This window comes from Erinaceus europaeus, chromosome 1 (genome assembly GCF_950295315.1).
Source record: "Erinaceus europaeus chromosome 1, mEriEur2.1, whole genome shotgun sequence".
Classification (NCBI taxonomy): Eukaryota; Metazoa; Chordata; class Mammalia; order Eulipotyphla; family Erinaceidae; genus Erinaceus; species Erinaceus europaeus.
The window spans coordinates 103,549,214-103,560,849 of record NC_080162.1 but is presented as its reverse complement, the minus strand read 5'-3'; the positions used below and the strand labels follow the sequence as shown (position 1 = coordinate 103,560,849).

The 11,636-nt window shown below is 38.5% G+C and overlaps 1 non-coding gene across 1 annotated transcript; it reads right to left on the bottom strand.

Moving 5' to 3' along the window:
* Positions 1–8,837: 8,837 nt before the first annotated feature.
* LOC132542812 (U6 spliceosomal RNA) lies at positions 8,838–8,943 on the bottom strand. Its single transcript, XR_009553779.1, has one exon. It is a non-coding gene; the product is annotated as a U6 spliceosomal RNA (small nuclear RNA).
* Between the last annotated feature and the right edge of the window lie 2,693 nt (positions 8,944–11,636).

The following is an 11,636-nucleotide window of genomic DNA, read 5'->3' as shown; positions in this document are numbered from 1 at the left end:
GAGAACGACACCTGTAGACCTGCTTCACCACCTGTGAAGTGACTCCCCTGCAGGTGGGGAGCCAGGGGCTCCAACCAGGATCCTTATGCTGGTCCTTGTGCTTTGCGCCACATGCGGTTAACCGGCTGCACTACAGCCGGACTCCCGTGCTTTGAATTCTACCAGGTAATGAGATGACATCTGTTTTTTAGGTTTAAATTTACATCTCTGGCTATCCTTTTACTTTTTTTTTTAATAAAAATATTTATTTTCTTTATTTATTCCCTTTTGTTGCCCTTGTTGTTTTATTGTTGTAGTCGTTGTTGGATAGGACAGAGAGAAATGGAGAGAGGAGGGGAAGACAGAGAGGAGGAGAGAAAGATAGACACCTGCAGACCTGCTTCACGCCTGTGAAGCGACTCCCCTGCAGTTGGGGATCCGGGGTTGGAACAGGGATCCTTATGCCGGTCCTTGTGCTTTGCGCCACCTGCGCTTAGCCCGCTGCGCTACGGCCCGACTCCCATCCTTTTACTTTTTAAACATTTAATTTGTCTATTATATATGATAGATCTTCACGTGAGTCAGAGTGAGGGCAACCAGAGAATCACTAGGGTACATGTGGTGTTGAGGATTAAACTGGAAACCTCAGACGTGCAAGGCCAAGACCCTGCTAGTTCAGGATCTCCCCAGCAAGCATTCCTTTATTTTTTAATCTTTTTGCATTTTTTATTTTAGATTTGTCTCTTATGTCAAACAGAATTCTGGATTTTGCTTTATTTGCCTAATTAAAAATATTTTCACTACGTAGATTAAGCCCATTTGTATTGTTCAATTTGACCTCAACTCTTCCATCTTAATTTACCTTGTGATTAACTTTTAATATAGATATTATTTTAATGCTTGTAACTTTCCTTCTCACTTTGGAATCCTTTTACTGTGCAAAGTTGCACGTGATTCGCTTTTGTTTCCACCATCCTTCATGCTGTTTTTGATGCTATTTTCCAGCTCACACTGATCATATATCCACCTTGTGATCCTAAAGCTTGGAAACCTCTTCAGCCTGTTAAAACATTTAGTGTCAAAGTATTCGTTTGCTGCAGTATGTTCCATCACAAATGAAGGAGTTGTTTAGAGACACTCATCCAGGCTTGCTTGACATAGGAATGAACCCGGGAGTTGGAAATTAAAAGACAAAGGGTGTTAGGGAAAGAGAGAAATGTTTCCCCTTTCTTAATGAATTACTAGGATTTGTGGCTGCCCCTGCTGTCTCGGGAAGTCTTTCAGCATGTGGACCGAGGAGAAGTGTCACAGACTCACTCCACTATATCCTCACTGCCCTCTCCGTGAACTGTGACACTTCCTGTCACCAGTTTATTTTCACTTCTCTCCTGGCATCTGTCCACTGTCCTGGCATGCATTTGAAATCATTTGCTACTAACTTGAGAATTCACGCTAGGGAGAAAGGGAAGAAAATAACCATTCCTGGGGATACCACATTGTCGTGAATATGAAAGAAAAGTCAACATTAAAGAAAGCTTATTTCCACTTTTTTTCTTTCTTTCTTTCTTTTTTTTTTTTTTTTTTTTTTGCCACCCAAGTGACTGTGGACTGAGATCCAGGGAACGCCAATTAAACTGTAGGAAAAAGGGAAAGAAAAGTTCAAGTCAGTTGTGGGGGTGCCTTAATGAGGTTGTGATCCGTTTGCTGATTCTTCTCAAGCCAGGAGGTGGTAGAGACTGTCTTCCTCTCACAGCTGCTCTTGGGTTCAGCATCCATTCACCTACCAGTAGAAGAAGCTCACATGCCCAGAACTTTCTAGAGAGCTTTGGTCTGACCTTGGATGTGTGGGTGTGGTTGTTTGTAAACTAGAAACACAGGAGGTTATGGATGGAAGGAAAATTGAGAAGGCAGTGGCATCAGAAGTTCCTGATAATCTTGGCTTTTACTACTGATATAAAAATATAGTGCTCAGGGGGGCAAGTGGTGACACACCTGGTTAAGTACAGACATTACAGTGTACAAGAACCCTAGTTCAGTTTGGGGTCTTGGTAATGGAAATATGCTGAAGAGCACAATAATTTGTGATACAAATGAAGTTGAACTCAAATATCCTGCTTCCTTTAAAGGTGTCCTTTCCTATCTGCTTTTCTATAAATAAATACATAAATAAACAAACAAACAAACAAATAAATAATGTGTGGCCCAAGAGGCATGGCACAGTGGCTAGAATGTTGGGCTTAAAAGCATAAGGTCCTGGGGCTGAGGAGGTGGCACACCTGGCTGAGCATACATGTTATAGTGTGCAAGGATTCAGGCTTGAGTCCCCAGCCCCCACCTGCAGGGGGAAAGCTTTGCAAGTGGTGAAACAGTGTTGCAGGTGTCTCTCTGCCTCTCTCTATCTCCCCTATCCTCTCAATTTCTGACTGTTTATCCAATAAATAAATAAATAAAGATAATAATAAAAAATTTAATGAGAAATGCATTTAAAAAAAAAGCATAAGGTCTCTGATGTGATCTGTGGAATTACATGAACTAGAGTGATGCTGTGATTCTTGTTCTCACTCTCTCATAAGTAGATAAGTATTTAAATTTATGGTAATAAATCACTGTGTTTCCTTACAGTTAGTTTGGAAAATAGAGTAGCAGCTAAAACTTATCTCCTTCCTAAGCTTCCTGCTCTTAAGCAGTACAAAATGTTGTATTATACTATAAATAGATTATCTGTAGCCTTTCTGTAGATAAGATGGTCTATAGAGAATGAGAACTAGGCCCTCCCTTCCGCTTCCCAACACACACACACATACACACACCCCTTTTCTTTTTATTAGTGAGTTAATATTGATTTACAAAATTACAAAATAACAAGGGTACAACTGCACCGTTCCCACCACCAGAGTCCTAGATCCCTATTCCCTCCATTGGAAGCTACAGCAGTTCTCCCAAGGTTGCAGATACGGGTTAACTATCATTTCCACAGCCATCTGTCTATATTTGCCTTGTTTTTGTTTGTTTGTTTGTTTTTGTTTTTACAGTCCCATCTTCTCTTTCTTTCCAAGTCACACATACACCTATTACTACATCCAAATGTCCTTCATTTTTTTTGCTCTCCAAGTAGGTCCTGATGAAGTTGGAGTTTGGAACCCTCTGATCATTTTCCCCCTATCATTTCCCACTGGGAGTATGGATGAAAATTGGTTTTGGGGTGCAGAAGGCGGGGTTTCTGGCTTCTGTAATTACTTCTCCACTGGACATGGGTGTTGGCAGGTAGATCCATACTCCCAGCCTGTTTCTATCTTTCCCTGGTTGGGTAGAGCTCTGGAGAAGTGAGGTTCCAAGACACATTGGTCTGCTCAGGGAAGTCAGGATGGAATCATGATAGCACCTGCAACTTGGTCGCTGAAAGGCGGCAAGATATAAAGTGGGACAAAATGACTACTGAACAGGAAACATAAAGTAGGAATAGAGCAGATGAGAACAAGGATCTTAGGGCAGAAGGAAATTAGGAAGTCCATTTTAGGAATGTTCCTAGGGGCCCATGACTATCTTAGTTTTTTGCTTGAGTTTGATACCTAACAAGGAACTGGACAAAAATATTGTCTGAGAAGATGGTGTCAGAGTAGAGGAAAGGGTTAGAAAGTTGGATTAGAGCAAAAAATAGCTCCCATTCTTGGAAAAAAAAAATCTATGATTAACTGTTTAACCTATCCACCTGACTCAGGGCATATATATATATATTTAGCACCAGGATCTGTGTAACATCCTAGTCCCTATTAGTCTAAGCTCTCAGTTCATGACCACAACTAGGAACATTGCAGGCTGCATTCATTTCAGGACCAGTCTTCCTCAAGTAGCAAGGCAGGATGACCCAGCCTCCCTTCAGAGACTGGAGCCCTACCATTCCTGCTTTACGGTGAGGGTAAGGTCCGTCCTGGGAAGGCTTATGATGATGTTCCTTTTTAAAATTTTTTAAATTATTATTGACTTAATAATGGTCGATAAGATTATAGGACAAGAGGGATACATTTCCACACAATTCCCACCACCAGAGTTCTGTATCCCATCCCCTCCACTGGAAGTTTCCCTATTTTTTTATCACTCTGGGAGTATGGGGTACAGAAGGTGGGAGTTCTGGCTTCTGTAATTGCTTCTCTACTGGACACGGGCATTGACAGATCAGTGACCAATGATGGCTCACACACACACACACACACACACACACACACACACACACACACACACACACACTTCTTTCCATCATAATCCTATCATTGTCCTCTGTTTTTCTCATTGTATCAGCATTACTTGTTAGTTATGTAAATTTCATTTGTATTTAATCCATAAAGAAGACACTTCAATTATATATATACCTTTTCTGAAGCTAAAAAATTATTTCTTTTGAGTTCTCTTTCCAAGAGTCCTCCTTTTCTCTTGCCTCAATCTAGACCAGGTCATCTCATTTGGAAATTATGATCATCTCTCTCAGAACCCTAACTATCTGGTTGTTTTTTTCTGTTTCTTTGTGATTTTTGCTGAAGTTGTTGCTCTACTAGAGTCCATATTATATGGGGACACCTTAAAGGCAGCCATTAGCACAGTCTGTGCTTTCTTGCTTTAAAGCTTTGAAACTTTCTTCAAATGGATGTGCAGGGTATTCTTTGGTGATATGCTAAAATATGAGAATAGCACATCTGTACCAAACACCCAATCATAAACACCCACATTGAAGACACATCAGTATTTCCTATTAGCACCACAAAGGACAAACCATTCCAATATTTTAAATTGGCTCCAGAGCTAATAGAGACCCCTCACACTACTTACGGCCAGCCAACTTCAAAATAAGTTCACCTAATTGAACACATTTTTTAGAAAGATAATTCTATGGCATTGGGATAGCCCATGTCAACATGCTGTCATTTCACAGATATTTGTTAAATTTCACTACTTGGCAGGTGCAGAGGTAGAAGGGAATGCCACTATCCTTTCCCCAAATAATAGGCATTGCTACCACAGTCTGGAAAGCCAGAGTGCTGCTGACTGTTCAGAATTTTATTGGTTTTGACAAATCCAAATCTTCCATTTTTTCTTCTATGCTTGATGGGTGAATTCATTTTCCTACAACCTACAAAATCTGTTCTTGTGATCCAGAAGGTGGTGCAGCAGATAAAGCATTGGACTCTCTAGCATGAGGTCCCAAGAGGTCATGTCCTGGCAGCACATGTACCAGAGTAGTGTCTGTTCCTTCTTTCTCTCCTCCTGTCTTTCTCATAAACAAATAAAACTATAATGATCCATCCTAGGAGATGGAAGAAAAGAAATAGAAGAAGAACTTGATAGAAGCCAAGTTCTCTGGTCATATACTTTGAAACCCACTTCCTGGACTTTTTACCGGAAACAGTGGTAAATAGTTTTGTTCTTTATGCAACCGATCTTGGAAAACTTTTTCTTACAGAAATTAATATAACAAACACACAAGAGACATAGAAAACACTGTAAAATCTTCACATAGCACAAAATAAATATTCAAAAACATTATAATCCCATATAAGTTTCAACAGAAATAGCGCTTCTTTTTTTTTTTAATTGCTTATTATGCACAGCCTATAACTGTCCATCCGGGAGACACACATCATCTCTTTGAGGGGAATTTCTTTCTGGTCTCACAAATGAAGAATCACAGGATTTCCTTGAAGCAGGTGATCTACCTGAAAATAATAATAAAATAAATAAATAGCACCTCATTGTAAATAGTACTGACTCCTAGACATGTGAGGATTAAATGTCATGATGCCTATGAGATGCTTTACACAGTATAAAATAAATGCTGAATAAATGTCAGTTATTTTGGGATTATAAATTCACATGTGAACACTGATTTTGTGTTTTGATAAAAAGCACACATGCCAAGAATAAGACTGATTTGGTAAGTATGTGTTTGACTTGCTTACACATGATTCTAGATCACCATTTAATTCTTTCATGGCTAAGTATATTTTTTATCCATTAATCCACTACCTGAGAAGCAAACAGGATAATGTCTGGATCTAGAAAGCTAATGGATAACACAGATGTGGTTTTGGTCTCTGAGGAGTTAACTGTAGTTGTGAAATTGAAAAAACTGAAAGCATGAAAGAGATTTAAAGCAGTAGAAGTAAAAATCAGAGCTGGGTCAAGGTAACCAAAATATTGGATGTAGACTGACATTCTTGAGCAGAGCTGTTGTATAAGCAGTCATTTTTTTCATGGAGAGATATACTTAGATGATGACAGAGGATGCTCCTTTCCTGCCTCTCAGAATCACACAGGAAGAAAACTGTAATATAATTATCAGGAATTATATGCTTGACTCTTCTATTGCATCATGGGAAAAGACACCTTTTACTTTTGTTCCTCCTGTGTGCCCTTTTGAGATCAGGAGCTATGAAATCTTGGAAAGGTAGTTGAAGTGCATACTATGAAAAGTGAGACAAAATACATGATCAGTTCTTATTTCTCAGGAAGCTTGTAATCTTACTGGAGATCCACACAGGAAAAAATAGAAGGGGCAAACACAACTATGGGATGGTTCAATCATTAGGCTATGCTGAATACTAGAGAGACAGAGAAAGGATTGCTCCTTAGAAGCTGGGTTAAACCCATAAAATGTTAGTGCTGGAAGGAACCAAAAATTGGCAATGGCTTTCTTTTCGTGGTTGGTAATTGCTTATTAGTTCAATCCCTACTCAAATTGCGTAAAGACATGTACTCCAGAGCCAGGTACAGATGAAAACTCAACACAGATTGAAAGGAATTTTATTTTGCTATTTTAGGAGGGTTTTTGTTTGTTTGTTTTATTTTGAAATGTGGGAGCTAGAAGACAAAGACAAGAGAAATAAAAATAAGGAGAGGACTTCTCTTTGCCTCCTTCCAGAGCAAACTCTGAAAGCATCACCAATTCACTTCTCCCATTTGATCTTGAACTGAGTCTACTTCACTATCTATTCAAGAGAAATCAGATGAGCATATTTAAAGTGTCATATGACTTTCTCTACATTTGGTTTTTACACACACACACACACACACACACACACACACACACACACACACACTGAATTTCTCACAGGAATTGGAAGCTTTTAGAGTCCTCTCCCATTCCATAGATGGCTTTGTCTTTTCAAAGTCTGAGAAATATCCCTTTAGCTGTTCTTAAGATGTGAGAGAGTCAAGTTAGGGTAAAAAAAATTTTTTTTTTAGCTTAACAAAATTCTCAGACATTTTTTGTTAAGCCGTAAATCAACAGTGGTTGAGTTAAAACAGATCAAGCTTGGCTTGGGTTTAGACCTCCATGAGGTCTCTGGCTAAGCTTGAAGGGAAAAAAAACAAGTTAATACTGTTTAAAAAACCAACTCCTGTACATGTCCAGTTGGAAGAAAGTAAATCCCATTTAATGAGAGATGGCTCTTCTAAGCATCACTACATTTGAATCTACATAATGTTTCTTCATATTGGCGCCATGCTTGGTTTTCTGTACTTTTCTTTTGTACATGCACCAAGAGGAATAAGGAGAGAAATGGGATGGATTTGAAGGACTCAGAACCCACTTCTCAGATAGTGCAACTTACCCATAACATTAGTGCCTAAGCCTTAATACTAAGTTTGGTGAGAGCATAAATATTGGTTCTTTGGTCTCTGGCTTCCATGTAGCAGTTTGAAGAAAGAGCCATGATCATCTACTCCCCTAAGACAAAATTTCAGGGATGGACATTGGAAGAAGGCAGTATGGGAGTCTATCCATGTCCCTATCTTGGCAGTGGGTCACATCTAACAGAAACATCTTTGTTTGCAAGGCCAAACACTGAGCAGAAAGTCACTGTGAATGATTTTCAGAAAAAGCACCCATTCAAAACCATGGCCTCAACTGTTCTAATCACAAATCTTTTTGGCATCTCTCTCTGAATAGAGAAAGATACCAAATACTAAAGAAATATTTTTTAAATTTTCCAGAGTCAATAAATTTTTGAGAATTTATATTTTACTTCCCAGACACTATAAGCATTTGAGTCTGTAGGTCAAAGTTTTGGATCTTTTATTACTTTATGTAGTGTGTAAGTTTTATAAATATGTCATTTTCTAACATAATTGTTATTCATGTTGAGTTTTAAGAAAGGAGTCCTGCATTTACCCCTACCTCAAGTTACAATCATCAGTTGACCCACCTTGCCTTTTTTCTGATTAATGTAATAGACAAAATGCTAGTTTCACAGATAATTTCAGTCATGGAGAATTGAAACTCAGAGAGAGACACTTCACCCACATTTATATAACACAGACAAATATCCACTGGGTTTAAAAGTGTCTAATTTATTTTACTCATCAAACATACTTTCAACAATATTTTATAAAGAAAATGAAAAATATGAATATGAAAAAGGTGTATATGGTCTTGACTACAAACCTGTTGCTTTGGCTTTCATAGAATTTTTTTTTTATTTTCATCTGAATTGTGAAAGGTTCATTTAGAATTCAATAACCATTTAATATATTGCACCATATTAGTAGACTAAAGAAGAAAAATTATATGTTCAATAGATGCAAAGAAAACATTTGACAAAATACAACATTCTCTCTGATTAAAAAAAAAACTAGAGACTGCTAGAAATGAGGGAATCTATAGGAAAATCTATGAACAATATACTTAATGATGAATGACTGAGTGCTTTAATTCTAAGAATCAAGGCAAGGATTTCATCACTTCAAAACTTTATTTATCTATTTATGGCAAAAAGAGAGCGAACCAGTGCACCACTCTGGCATAAGGGTAGCTGGGAGTCAAACTCAGGATCACACAATTTAAGTCCAGTGCTTTACTAGATTTTTTTTTTAAAACGAGCTTCTTCATGATTTTGCATATCATCCTTACATAGGAGCCATGCTAGTCTTCTCCACAGAGTCCAATTTTAGCAGATGTGCTGCCAGAGGGAGCACTTTCTGGCCCTTTTGGCAGTTTCAGGAGACAAAGGAATAAACATTAGAATGTGCTGAGTTGGGTGGGGAACACAGCATAATGTTTATGCAAAAGACTTCCATGCCCGAGGCTCCAAAGTCTCAGGTTCAATCCTCCACACCACCTTAAGTCAGAGTTGAGCAATGCTCTGGTCACTCTCTAGCTTTCTCTCTGTACTTCCTTCTCTCGTTCATTAAAGTAATAAATAAATAATATATATGTTTACTGATTTATTGGACAAAGGCAGCCAGAAATCAAAAAGGAAGGGGGTGATAGAAAGGGAGATGAGACAGAGAGACACATGCAACACTGCTTCACCTCTCACAATTTGCCGCTGTAGGTGGGGACTGGGGGTTTGCATCTGGGTCCTTGAGCGTTGTAACATATACTCTCATCTGGGTGTGCTACCATCCAGCCCTAAAATATATATTTTAAAAAAAGATTGTATGAGTAAGAAATAAAATCGACTTCAAACTTCATTGTACACTATCAGTGGGAGGTTGAGATAGTTATGAAGACTCTCGGAATTTGTTTTCTCCTGGGTAAATAACAATAATACTTCCCTCTGCTCTAAAATAAAGCTAATAATACCTACTCACTGAATTATTGCAAGAATTAAATGAAATATATATAGCATGTCCTCTGCACATGCTAAGTACTTACTAAATATCAGTTAATGATTTTCATCCCATTGGACACCTCCCCACAGTCTTGCTGGTGGGAGAGGGCTCCATTCCCATCTAAATTCACTCTCACACCCCATCCCTTCCCAATAAGTCAGACACCCACAGTCTCTCTGTTCTGTCTTTGCAGTGTAAAATTTTCCCCCAACAACTGCAAGTCAAATGGAGACAGTTTTTCAGGTTAAGATAAACAAACAACAGCACCGGTTGTGTTTATGAAGATGGTTTGGTGAGCCACAGTTGTCCATGCCTGTTAGCATAATACAGTCTGGCAGTCAATATAGAACCCTCCACTAAATTTGGGAATAAGGGAGAGCTGCTGCTCAAACTAGTTTAGTTTTCTGAAAATGATGAGATGGGCATAGCAGGTGATGACTGAAAAATAAACAATTAGGATATCTTAACCATCTTTTAAGTAGATATTCCAAATGCTGGGTCTATTTTAAGGATATTTTCAAGAAATTACCTAAGTCAAAGATTTCCCAAACTACTGAGTGTAGTTGAATAATACAGTCTGAAAGAAATTAAACAATCTAATAAGCTACATCAGCATTTTTTTTGAAAGAAGAATAGAGGGCCAACAAAATAGCTCACTTGGGAGGGTGACTTCTATGCCATGCAACTCAGGTGTGAGACCAGCTCCCACTGCTCTAGGGGAAACTTCTGTGCTGTGATATTTTTTCCCGTCTCCTCCTAGCTCTTTCTCATTTCCTTTTCTTTCTTTTCCTTTGCTAGAGAGTAAGATACAGAGCAAGGTGGAAAGGGAGGGGTAAAGAAATACAGACACAAGTAGAGACATCTGTAGCACCGCTCCACTGCTTATGAAGCTTCCCCTGACAGGTGGGAACCAGAAACTTGAACCTGAATCGTGCTACATGGTGATGGGTGTGCTCAATCAGATGAGTCACCACCTAATAACCTGTCTCTTTCATGCTCTGTGGGAAAAGATAACCTGAAGCAGTAAAGTCCCTGCTAAGAGAAAAAGTAAATTAATGAGAATGAATCCAAAATAAAATAAAGAGTAGGATAGAATAATCTCCCCAAATAAGATTAAGGTGGATATTGTTTCATGAACTAGAATCTAAATATAACATGTATTTTTATTGTGAGAAGCAGTCAAAAATGTTGGAAGCCATGGACATAGGAATATTTTTGAAAAAGACTGTTTTAAAATTAAAAGTATATCTAATGTATTAGAAAGTTGTAAAAACCAGTAAGTTAAAAGACCAAAGGTTGGGAATCTGGCAGTAGCACAGCGGGTTAAGCTCACGTGGCCCGAAATGCAAGGACCGGCGTAAGGATCCCAGTTCGAACCCCCCAGCTCCCCACCTGCAAGTGAGTCGCTTCAAAGGCAGTGAAGCAGGTCTTCAGGTGTCTCTCTTTCTCTCCCCCTCTCTGTCTTCCCCTCCTCTCTCCATTTCTCTCTGTCCTATCCAACAATGACAACATCAATAACAACAGCAATAACAACTACAACAACAATAAAAAAAAGGCAGCAAGGGCAACAAAAGGGAAAATAAATAAATAAAATTTAAAAAATTTTTTTTAAAAGACCAAAGGTTACATAAGTACAAACATCCTCAAATGTACAAAGCACAGGGGAACAGGTGGTGGTATATCTGGTTGAATGTACATTTTATCATTTGCAAAGACCTGGGGTCAAGCCCCCCACCCACCACCACCACCTGCAGGAGAACCCAAGTTGAAGCCCCCAGTCCCTAACTTCATGAGGAAAGCTTCATAAGTAGTGAAGGAGTGCTGCACTTGTTTCTCTCTCATCCTTTTCCCTCTTGATTTCTTTGGGTCTGTACTAAATAAATAAATAAATAAATAAAGTAATATTTAAAGTTTAAAAAAGATAATTACAATAATATATCACTAAGTATATGGAAAACAGCCTGGGAAAAAAACTGTTTTCTTATTAAAGTATTACATTTAGTAAGAACAGGCTTTATTTTGAAAGTTCTTCACAGGCTCAAAAGCATTGCTTC